Genomic DNA, 15,335 nt, shown 5'->3' on the forward strand with positions numbered 1-15,335 from the left:
ATAGCTTTCACACTCTAAGATTCATTTATATCATTTGTGCTGCATCATATATGTAAGTACCTTTGATTTTGGCCTTCAGCCTTTGTTATCATAGAAAAGAGGCTTTCCTTTTCCTTTCTCCCTCCTTCTACCTCTATAGGGACCCCGTATTGTCGCATACCAACGCGCGCGACGCTTTCTAACTAACGGGTTTTACGAATAAATTTATCTACTGGTACTTGGTACGGTAAGTTTTCTGTTCTTAAAACATTCTTCATTTTCATAGAACCTATCCTATCATATATACAGTCCTCTAAATTTCAAATACCGATAACACGTCCCCTTTGGGCATATTCTCGTTTTTTCACGCCCCCCCTACCTTACCCAACCCCTCGGTATATTATTTTTACCTATGGGTTTTATGGAATAACAAAACGAGAATTTGAATATTTTTTTGGTCCGTTCGGCACAGGATTTTTGAATTTTATTGTTCCTAAGCCAAGGATTTCAGCATTTTTATAGACTTCTTCCCATTAGGTTAGGGTCTGCTTTCAAACCATATACTTATAACACACCATTGTGTATCTCAATTTAATTTCAATTCAATTTGATAAACCTTCATTATAGGTAGGTACCTATTCTTTTAATTTTTTGCTTAATTCTAATGTTTTTGCAATTGTATTGTTGGTATTTTACCTGTTAATATTTAATTTTTTCAGTGGCTCAAGCAGTTAGCGCGGCATAATCAGAATATTTTTCTAGGCCTAGGCGTCTGATATACATATGATTACGCTGGATGTATCTCAAGATACTAGAGTTGGTGACTAAGTACCTGGTAGGTAATTTTGGTATAAATTTGATTTTTTTATAGGAAAAGCTCACGCCGCCCCTGATTTGTCTCCACGCCCCCCAGTTTGAGAACCTCTGGTCTAGTGTTTGCCAATAAATTTCCCGCAATAGTAGAAACACAAGTAATTAAAGTGAGCCGACATTACAGATTCATTTCTTCTCCTATGAAGAGATTTGATAGAGGTAACTTCTAACTGCGGAGGTCTTATCGTTACGTAATCGAGGAGAAAGACAGGATAGGAGAAAGACAGGATAGGAGATAGCCAGTCTTTCCAAAAACGAACTTTTCCTGTTTAGGATAAAGTTTGCACGGGGCGGGAATTGATCGACCTAGTGCTTGAAGAGTAGATAGCAAAACCCACCAACCTGGACCTTACTTCTCTATGGAGCCGCTCTAATGAAACTGCAATTTTCCTGGACCTTGACACAGTTTGATGGAGGTGTCAGTCGAAGACGTTAGCAACAACAACAAAATATCTGACATGAAAATAGTATCGCCATAGTAGTGTAAAAGCAAGAATTCTTCTGAAGATTTGTGATCTCAAAAAGCATCAAGACAGAAATGGAAATCCCCGTCACATCTTGATTTAATTAAATGGAAACGGGGATCCCCTGACAATTTACAGTCTAGTGCAGTGGTTCTCAAACTTTTTTTGCATGGCGTCCCCTTTGGTATATTCTCGTTTTTTCGGCATTAGCGCGGCATAATCAGAATATTTTTCTAGGCCTTCTGTTATACATATGATTACGCTGGATGTATCTCAAGATACTAGAGTTGGAGACTAAGTACCTGGTTGGTAATTTTGGTATAAATTTGATTTTTTATAGGAAAAGCTCACGCCCCCCCTGATTTGTCTCCACGCCCCCCCCCAGTTTGAGAACCTCTGGTCTAGTGTTTGCCAATAAATTTCCCGCAATAGTAGAAACACAAGTAATTAAAGTGAGCCGACATTACAGATTCACTTCTCTTATGAAGAGATTTGATAGAGGTAACTTCTAACTACGGAGGTCTTATCGTTACGTAATCGAGGAGAAAGACAGGATAGGAGAAAGACAGGATAGGAGAAAGCCAGTCTTTCCAAAAACGAACTTTTCCTGTTTAGGATAAAGTTTGCACGGGGCGGGAATTGATCGACCTAGTGCTTGAAGAGTAGAGCACCTCTTTTTTTTTTTTTTAAGAGGTTTGACAGAGGGAACTGTAACTGCTATGGTCTTATCGTCCCGAAATCGAAGAGAGAAGGAAGACAGGATAAGGAGAAAGCCAGCCGTTCCGAGAACGAACATTATCCCAGCAGGATAAAATCCGTCGCGGGCGGGAATCGAACCCACGGCCTAGCGCTTACAAGGCAGACGCACTACCAACTAAGCTAACTAGGCTGGCAGAGCATCTCTGTGCTTTCGGGACGGTAAGACATTAGCAGTTAAACTGTGAACTGTGTCCACACATAGTCGACGCCGCGCCGATTGAAACCATATGTACACTGTCTCGACAACATGGATTCACCTCGTCGATCGACGGCGTCGACTATGTGTGAACACAGCTTTACAGTTCCCTCCGTCAGACTTTTTTTTAAGTGAACCGACATCGCGGGCGGTATCGAACCCGCGGCCTAGCGCTTACTAGGCAGACGCACTACCAACTAAGCTAACTAGGCTGGCAGAGCATCGCTTTCGGGACGGTAAGACATTAGCAGTTAAACTGCGTCCACACATAGTCGACGCCGCGCCATCGCGTCGCGTCGATTGAAACCATATGTACACTGTCTCGACAACATAGATTCACCTCGTCGATCGACGGCGTCGACTATGTGTGAACACAGCTTTATAGTTCCCTCCGTCAGACTTTTTTTTAAGTGAACCGACATGACTGAAGATTCAGTGAATGTCAAGATTCTCAATGGTGAAGGTCGAATTGTCATTCATCAGTGAATCCAGTGATCTCCTAATGAACGCCACCTGTCTTGGTGCTAATTATTTGTCACATCTACAGGGTGGCCCAAAATTAACGTACCAAACTATTCATGAATTCTTTGTGTTAAAAAAGCTGACAACATCATCAGCATCTTCTTCTTTGTTTTAAGGCAATGAGCTTTGTCACAACTTCAGTGGGCATCACAACAGTTGTGTGCCTCCTTTACTATAAAGTCTTATTTATCATCAATTTTTTTACTCTGGTAATGCCGCCACTGGTCGCTACTCGATTATAGTAGCTACTCAATTGTCCTTATGAGACTGAGTGCACCTCCTCATCAGTGAATCCCGTGATCTCCTAATGAACGCCACCTGTCTTGGTGCTAATTATTTGTCACATCTACAGGGTGTCCCAAAATTACGTACCAAACTATTCATGAATTCTTTGTGTTAAAAAAGCTGACAACATCATCAGCATGTTCTTCTTTGTTTTAAGGCAATGAACTTTGTCACAATCACAACTTCAGTGGGCATCACAACAGTTGTGTGCCTCCTTTACTATAAAGTCTCATTTATCATCAATTTTTTTTACTCTGGTAATGCCGCCACTGGTCGCTACTCGATTATAGTAGCTACTCAATTGTCCTTATGAGACTGAGTGCACCTCGAAATAAACTCGGTGGGAACTGCTAATTTGTACGCTTGGAACTATCATTGCATATTACAAAGCAATACAAAGCGTGCCTCATGCCTTGCATATTCCACCACTCTCAAACTAAACATGGCTCATGTGTATGCTGCGTTGTGTATTGAACTCATTTGCAATATTTGCGAGCACATGTGAGGTAGTGAAAATCATGACCTACTAAACTTCTCACTTCTCGAGAGGCTGAGACAATTCGTAGATCTTAGATACAGTAGAACCTCGATTGTTTCAACTTCAATTATTTCAACTCCAAAATCCATTGTTTTCTTCCATCTTTCGAAGGATAATCTTATCAGAGGAAAAGATCATAGAAAGTGGTCATTTTAACCTCGATCATTTCAACTACCCCCGGTCCCAATTAGTTGAAATAATCGAGGTTCTACTCTAGTTCGGAACTACCTACCTCTGTTTGCACCCGTAACCTTCACTTACCATCGTTCTAAACGTTTTGCAATACGAATGCATAATGGAACCGTTTGGTGCATTACATGGCCTGTGATGCAACGAACTGTGAATCACGAGTTGGATCTAAACCCAGCTTCCTGGCTGACCGTCTCCTGGGATTTAACACATTTTAATTGGAAAGCTGGTGAGGTGAGCTCTGTTGCTCTGTGTTCGGCTAGGTGTAAAATTAATGAAACTCTCCATAGGTATTGAGTTACATTCGTGACAATTTATTAGTGCTGCATGTGTGCCTATTTATCATGGTGCCAGATATTACTCTATTGAGCAAACTTAAGAGCGTGTAAGGGAGTGACAATGGTTTCAGATGACATACAATTGCCTTCGGACTTTGCCTGACACACTGCCGGTGCCGCTGTGGTGCCAGCAAACTCGATGCTTAATCTCGACAGATCTTAGATACAGTAGAACCTCGATTGTTTCAACTTCCATTATTTCAACTCCAAAATCCATTGGTTTCTTCCATCTTTCAAAGGATAATCTTATCAGAGGAAAAGATCATAGAAAGTGGTCATTTTAACCTCGATCATTTCAACTACCCCCGGTCCCAATTAGTTGAAATAATCGAGGTTCTACTCTAGTTCGGAACTACCTACCTCTGTTTGCACCCGTAACCTTCACTTACCATCGTTCTAAACGTTTTGCAATACGAATGCATAATGGAACCGTTTGGTGCATTACATGGCCTGTGATGCAACGAACTGTGAATCACGAGTTGGATGAACCATTTACTGCATCGCTCTATGTGATTGTGAAGGTCAAGAGTATTGAACGATTTGGAGTGAGATTTGAGAAAAGTAGAAAGACGAGACAAAGTTGATGATTTTGAAGAGAATCTGAAGAAAACTCCAGAATTTTCTTCATAAAAAGTCTATTTTTTTTACTTTCTATTACTACAGTTAACAGTAGGTATACAGTATAGCGGTCTGTGTTGTAATACGTCCTCATCAGATGGGCGATATGAGACACAACTGTGGAGTCCTTTTTCTGATTACGAAACATATCACAATACATATCCTTAAGGGCCTCAAAAGTAAGCTCTAGAACACCTTATTGTATAGCATATTCAAGATTGTCTCTGAAAAGAAACCTGTTTACTAAGGGCATTCTCTGGAACGTAAAAGATTGGCGTAACTTCGGTGGTCCTTAACAGACCGGATTTGCATGGGGATTCCCCAACAGAACTTTGAGCTTTGGTATGTGTGCTGTAAGCAGCTAGGTGCGTTTTGAGAGAACAAATTGAACTTGGCAACTCTGTAGACATTCAACTAATTGTATACCTCTTTTCGATTTAAAAAAACTAAAAACCTTGGTTGATAATTTATGCCCGGCTAACCTGTTTCTCAGTTTATTTGTGTTGACTCTGCTGATAGTAATTCTCAATCAACAACTCTCAGACAAGGACCTATCTCATTCATCGTTGATTCAAAACAGATGGCTCAATAGTTTGCCGGCTGCCGGGTTGATGATATTGCCCATAGGTAATACTCTAAACGAGTAACGGGACTATGACTGGAACTCACACTAGTAGGGTAACTGTACCATTTATTCGCCCACCTAAAAAACGTACCATTTATTGGCCCACCTGCCCACATACATATATTTTTCTAATTTTTATTTTTATGACTACAATTTTTGAATAGCACTGGTTAGATAGCAGTCTTTAAGCCCTTTCTTTTGATGAAATTGGATCTTGAAAAAGTTCGTCCAGTTCAGACTTATGTGGCGTAGGTACAGGTGGGGCGAATAAATGGTACTTTTTTTAGGTGGGCGAATTAATGGTACACTTACCCTATTAGGTACTTATCGGATAGAGGACCTGAGATTATGGTTGTCGGACCATAATGGAATTCAAAAATGCTTGGAAAACTGGAGAAGATCATCCACATACTTGAAGCTTAAAGCTCGAAAGGATCAAGAAGCAATTAGCTTAAGAAGAATGAAGATCTATGAAAGAATTAACAGTAAATACAACATCCCTAAACAGTACAAGAAACTTGAAAGAAAAATAAAAAAAGTAATAAAGCAAGCAAAGAACCAGCAAAACTCTCTCTCTCTCTCTCTCTCTCTCCCTCCCTCCCTCTCTCTCTCTCTCTCCCTCTTTCTTTCTACTCACCTAGAAGAGGGGGAGGGGGGAAAGATGAAGAGTAAGAAATGCAAAGTAAATAACATGACGTGGTTATTTATCTGTCTGCAGAATAAATAAATGAAATATAAATATTATAAACAAACAAAGCCTAGGTAGGACCTGTTGTTTCTCCTAAAATTCAAGGGGGGGGGGGGGGCCTCGAAAAAAAAACAAAAGCTCTTAGATTTTTTTTTATATAAAGTTCCTTGAGGGGGGGGCGGCGCCTCGCAAAAAAAACTAAAGCTCTTAGATTTTTGTCTATCTAAAGTTCCTTGGCAGCCTAGTTAGCTTGGTTGGTAGCGCGTCTGCCTTGTAAGTGCTAGGCCGCGGGTTCGAATCTCGCCCGGGCCGGATTTTATCCTGAAGGGATATGGTTTGTACTCGGAACAGGTGGCTTTCTCCTATCCTGTCTTCCTTCTTTCTTCACTTTCGGGACGATAAGACCCTAGCAGTTACAGTTCCCTCTACCAAACCTCTTTTTTTTTTTTTTAAAAAGTTTGTTCTGGAAGAAACCCCCCCCCCCCCCCCCCCCTTACTTGTTTATCTGCACTCGTAATACTTGTATCATTCAGTGGTATCATACAAATAGGTACCTAAGCAGCTGTGGTCTGGGGCCATAATTGTATAAACAATCCGAAGATTCTAAAGCAATAAACAAACTACACAAAGTAATGGCCACATTATGCAAGCCTGGTGGGTGAATCAGTGAACTTCATACTCGGGCTGCATACCTACTATGTAGTTGCGTTCGAGAAAAAATTGCAAACATATTCGGACTGCATACTAGTTGCGTTCGCAAAAAAAAGGTACACACACTCGGGCTGCACTTTAGTTGCGTTCGAGAAAAAGATACTACCTAAATTGATGCTGTCCAGAAAAAGATCAATCATCCCTGCAGGTCCACTTCAATAAATGCACAAATGCTTGTTACACAATACAGAGTAAATTACGTTGATGTTGATGTAGAAACCGTAACACCTTTTTACACTCTAACCCCACTTTTCCTAGAAATTTGCTCATTTGTAAAAGTCACTTATTGTACTTCACCTATCCCTTCTTACTTACCTATACCTAGAAGTGGTTCATTTGTGAAAGTTTTTCTGAACTTAATCTGAGCTCTAAATTGAATAGAATCAGGCCCAACAGCCCGTCGCACATTGAACAACCAAACTTATGAATATACTGTATGTACGTATATCATTTTCATAGGTTTAATTTTTCAAGAGACTTGTAATGGATTTCACCAACAACTAATGGGAGAATTTTTAATCATCCAAAAAGGATGTTTTAATAATCTAAAAAGGAGTTTTTAATCATCCCAAAAAGAGTTTTCAGTGATCCAAAAAGGAGGAGTTTTTAAAAACTTCTTTTTGGATCATGAAAAACTCCTTTTTTTATCAATGAAAATTGTCCCATTAGTTAAATCTCTCATTAAGTCGTTGGTGAAATCCACCATAAGAGCTACTACGCTTCCCATGTACGACGGTCCTTTTAGTTCCTGTTGATGTTCTTCATATCATCATATCCTATGATCTATGACTATGACCCAGTGATCGCAACTAACGTAAACGCAACCTTTTGACCCTCTCCTGATCGTCATGACCGCAAGTAGTCTCCGAATACTCGAAGGTACAGCTACGTTGGGAGTGGTGACATAGACTTGGCATTAGTTGGCAAAATATTTATACTGAGCACATTGGGAATCAACGTTTTGCCATGTGCGGGGAAGTGTGTTTATCACAGGATGTACAGGGTGGCTGGAAAGTGTGTGACCAGCTAGAAACTTCCTTCTAGAAATCTAGACGGTAGATACCGGGTGTACCAAAGAAATTTTACCTATGTTTTTAATAGTTTAGATGTCATTTTCCAATGTTTTTACTTTCCTTATCTTATAGGAAGGAAAGTAATGTAATCGGGTCAAATTTTCGATGGTCAGATTTTAGTGCCAAAACACGTTTTGAGGTCCCTAGAGCCTAAATCCAAAGTTTCAGCCATTGGTCGGTGTTTGTGTGTGTGTGTGTGTGTCTGTCTGTAAACAAAATATCTCAAGAACGGTAAGAGCTAGAGACTTGAAATTTGGTATGTAGCTGTCAAATGTGACTAACTTTATTAACAATAATATAAAAAAACAATAAATGCACCTCCTAAGCTTAAAATAAACTTATTAATACAATATTAATACAAGTAAGTACGTACCTACCTACCTACTGTAATTAAAAACATCATTGAACATAATGTATGAATCCTAATGTTATTTTATTCCGAAGGACCAATTTTTTCAATAGGGCAACGTTTTAATTTAGAACTTTTAGAAAACATTTAAAGAAATTGTGTTTAGACCTAATACAATGGCCTATCGATGATCGATTTTAAAGCAGAACAATGCTAGATATTAATAAAACTAAAATTTTGGGTAATAGGCACTAATTTTATTGCCTAGGTATTACACATATTTTGTTTATTTATTAGGTACTTTCTATTGTTGAAGAATATGAGACTTACTCATGAAAAAGATTAGTAAGGACATTTGAAACGCTGACACAACCTTTTCACAGAAATAATTTGTCACTCTTGTAAGTAATAAATACAATAAGTATCCATCGTTAAAAAAAGCTAAAGCTAACGCTTAAACTCTACGGTTAGTGCACTCCCCACGGGGTTTCTCAAGCTCTTATGGATCTTTATGGATAACATTACTTGAGAGAATGTCGACTTTGCAAGGAAAGTATTTTTAATTCGAGATGTTGAATTAAAATTTGCACCGATCTGATAAAAACAAGCACAATAGGAAACATTGTAGAGTGTAGACTGAATGTTGTTTTGAAAATATTGTGCGAATCAAGCAATGTACAGAAATTACGATTAATTAATACTGCCGGGTAATTGCAGGTAGCATCTTTATTTAGCCTGAGATGATCTTTGTCTCCAAGTCTCAAATAATTTAACCGCCATGATTATGTAAAACTAAAAGATTGTTTATCCAAAAGTCAATAACCGTGTCTACATAGGTTGTAAACATACGTCATATTCACCACAAGTTCCTAACACACCTCTACTTTATGTACTTTAATGAAAAAGGCATTTATACCCAAACTGTTAAAAATATGAGCAATAAGCGATAATATGCCGATGTACTATTTTTATTACATGGTATAAAAAAACTGAATATTTCTAATTTGCAATATATTGAACGTAGGAAACCATGTAGGTATCGACATTTTGGTAAATACTCAGAAGGAGAGAATGATATGGAAGTTATGGAACAAATATTCATTGTAACAAAAAATACTAAACTGCTAATAAATACTACTCAACTGAACAAAATTTACAAACTGAATTCACAACCACTCCCTGACGGGTTAATTTGTTGGTCCGTTGATCCTGGGATCCCTTGGTGTACATTTCAATTTCGACTAGGTACATAATACCTACTGTTTGTTTTTGTAAACATATCATCAGATGATTGATTTGAAAGATTTCATTTGTCTGTCATTTAAATTAGAGAAATTCAATACCTTCGTTCCTAATCTAAATCGTGAATATATTTAATAATTAATCAAATATTAATTTTATTCATTAAATGGAATTTCAACACTTGAAGTACGGATTTTCAAAATTCTTTATGCTGCAAGGGATAAATTATCTTATTGGTTTGTGATATCGGTATCCTTAGGGACCACAGGTGTACTGGACTAGGTATGGCTTACCCGCTTTAGTCATCTGTAATCAATCGATTTGCTTTCAATCCAACACAATTTCCACTAAGGATGACAGAATCTGAACAAAAACTGCAATCAGTGTCCACTTGTAGTCACAAACACTTAATTTATACAGAAAGTTGTAAAATGTTCAGAACTTTCCACCAAAAGTTATAGGTGTACAAGTCACATTTCCGCAAACGTGTTAACAGATGATTATTTGATTCGTTCAAAGCTTAATGAGCTACTGATATAAAAGAAGACATTAATGAATTACAAAAGCCAATACGATTAACTCCCCGAAATGTACGGACCATTGTCTGACTAATGAATCGATAATCGGTCTCCCAATAGATCAGTTGCGCTTACTTGGGTGATCTGTCAAAGTCATAGAGCAGGAAAAATGAGGACCAACGGAATTTTTCTTTTTCTTCTACAACTTCTAGATCCCGAGATAAATCGATTTAAAAAATACCGGTAAATCGTGAACTTTGACGTCACGGCATACGCTCCCGTAGGCGATGACGTCACATCAAATGTCCCGAGCAAAGCTCCCTCGCAGGCAACGCATTAATGTGTTTGTGCGCATACGTTTCTGCGCAGTTCTTTCTGCTCCTCCGCTAGCGCGCTTGCATACTGGCGCTATCTAGCGGACGAAAATAGTTCTTTCTGCTCCTCCGCTAGCGCCCTTGCATAGTAGCGCTACCTAACGGACGAAGAAAACAACTGCGTAAAGTCTGACGTCACACATATCGTCACTCTTTCATTAGAACGGAAAATAAAAATTGAATTTTCGACCTTTTACAGTTATTTTTTCGGATTTTTGACCTCAGATTTGGATTATTCCCAACTTTTTACATAGGAATCGACCATTTATTTATTCCATTTGCAACTGCTCCATTCGTAATCAGTTTGGGTTTATTAATACCTTCCATATTTCAGTATTAACAACCGCGATAGAAGTGTTGTTTCTGCTGATAATGCTAATGTAAAATGTAAATAAATTTGTGACAGAGTCAAGTGTTGAAGAGTGAGGGGATGGGAAAATCTGTTCTCTCTTCACAAACTGTCGAATATTTTGGAGTGGATATCGAGAATAACGACAGTTGAGGATGTTCTACCATCCTGTCTGGAAGTAATCCCGAAAAGGTTCTGTAATCCCGAAAAGGTTCAGTAATCCCGAATCAAGTGTATAAAACCGTCAAATTTAGCACTATAACTACCTACTGAAAAAATTTGAACCGATTGCATTACTTTCTCGTTACCTTGTATAGGCTCCCTATACGTAAGGGTAATAAAAAGAAAAAAAGTGGTATGGTAACCAAGACAAAATATTGTCCTCGCGCAAACTCTGGTTGGCAACCCAACTTTTTTTATTTTATTTTTTTTTTTTTTTTTTCACCCCTTCCCGTGCACAGACGGGGTCGGCGTTTCCGTTCAATCAGAGATATGGAAATTCAAACTGGCCTGATTTTTTGCTCTCGAGTGTATAAAGACTTTTAATCAATCAAGTCTTTAATTTAATCCATTCGTGATCTCCATTGGTCTACCCTTATCTTAATATATTATGGTGCTAATAACTGCGGTGTTTTTACAGTGCGATTGGTTCTTTCCTTGCTCCGTGCTTTGGTGATATTGTTGTATTGAGTCTTATCGGGAATTACTATAATTCTCTCTCTTTAGGAGGTCATTCGCTCACGAAGTAGACAAAAGAAATTATTGGAAGCTAAATATAATTGGAATGGAAAAAAGTGGACCGAAGTAACTGGGAGCAGTGTCGAAAAGGTGACCTTATGGACTGTAGCATTGACTATGATGTGACTTGCAAGTCGTGCCGACACTACCGACTCATGTGTTAGAAAATCTGCTGCAAGTTCTGTTTAAACTTTTTCGGCTTCCACAAAAATGGTCGACCGATATCAACGGAAACACGTCCACATGAACTTTTTTAAGTCCATCGAAATCCTTTCATCTTACTTCACATACCTACTTTATATGGGTTCTAGTCGATGTCGAACGACATTGGTCTGCTGTAGTGTCGACACTCCTTTAAAAATGGCAATCATTATTTTGACGTTAGATAAATAATGATCAGCCCTCTGGGTCCAATTAAAATATCAAAGGAAATCAGATATCCTAACATATCTCTTGGATTTTTCAGACTTCGTGTGTAACACATGATACATTTATGGAACCTTTCCTTAGAGAGATGTTGACAAATGCGTTTACAAGGTTGATCAATAAATTGTTTTTCTTCAAAAAGTTGTCAGACATTTGATACCTTGCTTTTTATGCAGAAAGTCTCGGGTTAGAATTTCAGACTGAAGAAAATTTTGTACAGCTCTCCATAATATTAAGATACAATAAGATACAATATATCAAGCGTGGCCAGACTTTTTTCGTTGCGGTTCCCTTCTTAACTTTCAAAAGTGTTCGAGGTTCCCCCCCCCCACCCACACCCAAAGAATAAAAAATAAACTCACCACTTTTTTTTGCTAAGCGATTTTTCTTAAATTCTGAATGCCAACTTCTGGAAATCCACTTCATACCGAACCCTCGAGCGGTCAAGCGAAAACTAAACTAGCCCCCCTCTCCTCCTCTCACGCTTTGCTTTCTTCTTGAATTTCTTGTTACAACTTGTTTCCGTATAGCTGCGTTTACCACACTCCAAACCGATGCCGATGGATAATAATACCTATGTAGGTACCTACCTACCAAAATATTCAAGATATCTTCATTAGGTACCCAATGAGGTACATTTACACTTTTATTTATTTTTTCATTTTTCTTTTTTTGGTTCCCTCAAAATAAGCTTGCGGTTCCCTCAAAATGGGCTCGCGGTTCCCAGGGAACCGCGGTTCCCGGTTTGGCCACCCCTGCAATATATCAATATCAACCACTCGTGTAAGTCTGAGAATGTCAATTATGTCTGAGTTATTTCCTAACATTTTTGTGTATTTTTTGACTGCTTCATAGGGTATAACCGTATACTCCTGTACATGTACAATTGCTACGAATTTCTGTGTCAGGGGGTTTACGGCAACAAGATACCTGCCTCCTCAGATTGCACCCGCCAGCCTGAATGAAGCCAGGAAAAGACAGCATCACGCGACTGCCAGGATAGTCACCCGTTCGGATACCCACTACGTGCAACGTTACTCAACTTTACTTCAGTGATTCATCGTATCATTGTTGTTTTTTGGTGCGGAGCGGTGGTACACACACACCCGGCAAACGGCTTGTGTATTTTTAAACGGATGAAAAAGATGCATGTTTGCACACAGTTATGATCAAAATATGGTTCAGAATCATGATGCTCACCCTCAAATTCATATAGCTTTCTGAAACCTTCCCCAATTCAAGTTTTGGACCCGTTGACCTTCTTGAAGTGTTGTAAACATCTGCACCTATCATTAGGTCCTGATTGAGCTATACTTAACATCAGGCAGTTCTTATCATTCATTCATATTTTGTTTACTGTTTTTTACAGCGTTACATAATTTATTACCTGGGGGGGGCTTTGACTTGTGCCGATATTGTTGTTTTGCCAATACACAAAATTCGGTGGGAACTGCTAATTTGTACGCTTTGAACTATCATTGCATATTGCAAAGCAATACAAAGCGTGCCTCATGCCTTGCATATTCTACCTACCACTCTCAAACTAAACATGGCTCATGTGTATGCTGCGTTGTGTATTGAACTCATTTGCAATATTTGCGAGCACATGTGAGGTAGTGGCCCAAAATCAACGTACCAAACTATTCATGAATTCTTTGTGTTAAAAAAGCTGACATTCTTTGTTTGTTTTAAGGCAATGAGCTTTGTCACAACTTCAGTGGGCATCACAACAGTTGTGTGCCTCTTTTACTTTAAAGTCTCATTTATCATCAATTTTTTTACTCTGGTAATGCCGCCACTGGTCGCTACTCGATTATAGTAGCTACTCAATTGTCCTTATGAGACTGTGAGTGCACCTCGAAATCCTAGCACAGAGCCGAAAAACTTCGAACCCGGGACCTCTGGCGTACAAGCCTAGTGTGACACCCAATAGGCCACGGAGGCTACTTTTCTGTAATTTTGCTAGGAGCTACTAAACTCTGTAACGGACGTTATTGTTTTCACTGAAACACAACTGAGTACTGAAGAAGCTGAGCTGTACAATTTTAAAAACTTTAATCAAGGGGGGCCTCTGGCGTACAAGCCTAGTGTGACACCCAATAGGCCACGGAGGCTACTTTTCTGTAATTTTGCTAGGAGCTACTAAACTCTGTAACAAATTTGAGAGCATTTACAGATCCCTAACCCCTATTCATAGTGTAAAAAAGTCTCATTATAAGGCCATGGATCACCCTTTAGAAGTTTGGTACATTAACTCTGGGACATCCTGTATACTCGTAGTTTCAAGCTAATTTTCAGGTTGGCTTCTCAAGTCATTAAGTCCGTGTGCTTGGATGTCAATGGGCATCAGTCAACGGGCTATTAGAAACAAAATTCTAACAAAGGGAGTGCTAATCTGCTAATTGTCGTGATTTCTGATTTTCATGCTAACCACTAACTTAGAACCTTGGGTGATCTGATTTTAATCGTTTGATGTTTTTTTTTTTTTTTTTTTTTTTTTTTTCCCCTTTGGTTTTTTGGGGGAAACTTTTTTTAGTTTGGGGAATTTTTTTTTTTTTTTTTTTTACCTCATTGGTTTTTTGGGAGTAACCTTTTATAGATTGTGGACATTAGTTTTAGGTACCTAGGTACAATAAAAAATAGTGGACTAAAGAGAGGAAGGAAACCAGCCTGAAATTTCCCTTGATGAAGTAATAGCAAAGGGCAACCACTCGTAAAAATTTTGTAGCCAAAACCAAATGTCGGCCCAAAAGCGATCACCTTAGGGCTGATTGAGAGGCTGACGAAAAACGCCGACCCCGTCTGAACAGGCAAAAAAGAAGAGAAAGAGACACATCCTCTGGTATTAGTGGAGATGACAAAACTCTTCTATCGACAATGAAGATTCAATTCTTGCTATCTAACATTAAAGTGATTCACCTATGTATTTCTCGTCTCTATAAAAAATGTTTTCTGTACTAACATTCTACACTGAAGGTCGTTCTCCAATTAATTTTATTTAAATGCATGAAAAATATATCTACGTAGTATTTACGTCATTTATAAAGTTTCTTAGAAAAATTCGGATGGCAGCTAGGTAAATATCTTCATACATACGTAAGCACAGTGTCCACAGTGATCAATTTACACCAGATGTCTAATAAAGCGTGAAAAACGTTTAAAAGTGTAAAGTGTTCATGAAATGGGTAGGTAATTATAATTAGGTACGTATATCCCTCATTATCCCTCTATGAAACCTGCTGAAGCTAACGCTTAAATTCTACGGTTAGTGCACTCCCCACGGGGTTTCTCAAGCTTATCTTTATGGATAACATAACTTGAGAGAATGTCGACTTTGCAAGGAAAGTATTTTCAATTCGAGATGTTGAATTAAAATTTGCACCGATGTGATAAAAACAAGCACAATAGGAAACATTGTAGAGTGTAGACTGAATGTTGTTTTGAAAATATTGTGCGAATCAAGCAATGTACAATTACGATG

General features: G+C 38.6%; 1 long non-coding RNA gene across 1 annotated transcript in view; it reads right to left on the bottom strand.

Annotated features, from left to right (window-relative positions):
• The window catches only part of LOC113467817, a 16,243-nt gene extending 10,802 nt beyond the window's left edge, over positions 1–5,441 (bottom strand). Inside the window, exons 1-2 of the long non-coding RNA XR_003391763.1 lie at positions 5,431–5,441; positions 615–619 (exon numbers count right to left, since the gene is read on the bottom strand). This is a non-coding gene — a long non-coding RNA (uncharacterized LOC113467817). The remainder of the gene's footprint in view (positions 1–614; positions 620–5,430) is intronic.
• Between the last annotated feature and the right edge of the window lie 9,894 nt (positions 5,442–15,335).

This window comes from Diaphorina citri, unplaced genomic scaffold, assembly GCF_000475195.1.
Source record: "Diaphorina citri unplaced genomic scaffold, Diaci psyllid genome assembly version 1.1 scaffold558, whole genome shotgun sequence".
In the NCBI taxonomy this organism is placed as follows: Eukaryota; Metazoa; Arthropoda; class Insecta; order Hemiptera; family Psyllidae; genus Diaphorina; species Diaphorina citri.